Raw genomic sequence first — 1,365 nt, 5'->3', positions numbered from 1 at the left:
TACTACCCATTCCCGTGCACTACTAAAACACTCTAATGCAGATACAGGCCGTCCTGAGACTTCATCTGAGTTTGCAAAGCGGATGAAGGATCATGTACGCTTCGTCGGCCCTAGAACCGCACAGGAGGGCGGGAGTACCAAAGAATTGACTCCACCATTGCAAAGTATAAGTCCTAATAGGGCTAAGCAAGCTATGGAATCTAAAACGTCGTTAGAAAGCAGTATAAAAGGTGTGAAACAGCACCAAAAGCTTACTATCAAGATCCCTCCAAAATCAAGGCCTAGCCCCAAGGATATGAGCCATAAGTCAGTCAGACAACCTGCAGGTGCTTCACAAGATATATCTACAGAGGATAAGGTCAAGGACTCACCTCACAGAAGCTGGGATGACCATAGATCTCGACAGCAAGAAGGCATTGATGCCCAAAGTGCCAGCAAAGCAATGTCACATGATTTGGCCGAATTTGGTCCAGATTGTGACAGTGTGACATTGCTTAATGCTATTCCATCGCAAAATGGCCTCAACTTTGAACAATCAATTAGAAACCACTATTCCAATGACACTCTATTCAAAAGAATAGTTGAACACCCTGAACATTTTAAGAATTTTGAGTGGGATATGGATTCTGGCCTACTGTACCTCAAAAAAGATGATAACCGACTCTTATGCATACCTCGTGTACTTATAAATGGCCGAACAGCTCAAGAAATTATAATTTCAGAGGCTCATTCAATTCTAGCTCACCTTGGAGCAAGTAAGACCTTAGATTATCTTTGCCAGAATGTCTGGTGGAAAGACATGGTTTCAGATGTGAAGTCTTACTGTGAATCATGTCATACATGCAAAATGAGCAAGCCTAACAATCAGAAGCCTTATGGCTTGTTGCACCCGCTGAAGGTACCTTCATACCCTTGGGAGGCAATTGGTGTGGACTTTGTTGGACCATTACCAGACTCAAAGAATCGGGATGGTACTTTTGACTCAATAACAGTCATAATCGACTTGTTTACCTCTATGGTACATTTAGTTCCATGCCGTATGACGTATTCCACTCGTCAAGTAGCTGAACTAATGTTTGAACATGTTTACAAACTCCATGGAATGCCACGATGGATAATAAGTGATTGAGACTCTCTTTTTACAAGCATCTTCTGGAAACGGCTTCATGAGCTAACAGGAACTCAGCTCAATATGTCCAGTGCATACCATCCTCAGAGCGATGGTTCTACAGAACGTGCTAATCGCACTATCACTCAGATGCTACGACAATGCGTTAATACCACACAGAAGGACTGGGTATCTAAGTTACCAGCCATTGAGTTTGCTATCAATTGCGCTCGATCAGAAACCACCGGATATGCTCC

Source organism: Guyanagaster necrorhizus (assembly GCF_019112545.1).
Source record: "Guyanagaster necrorhizus MCA 3950 unplaced genomic scaffold BT62scaffold_67, whole genome shotgun sequence".
Classification (NCBI taxonomy): Eukaryota; Fungi; Basidiomycota; class Agaricomycetes; order Agaricales; family Physalacriaceae; genus Guyanagaster; species Guyanagaster necrorhizus.
This window is presented reverse-complemented; position numbering follows the sequence as displayed.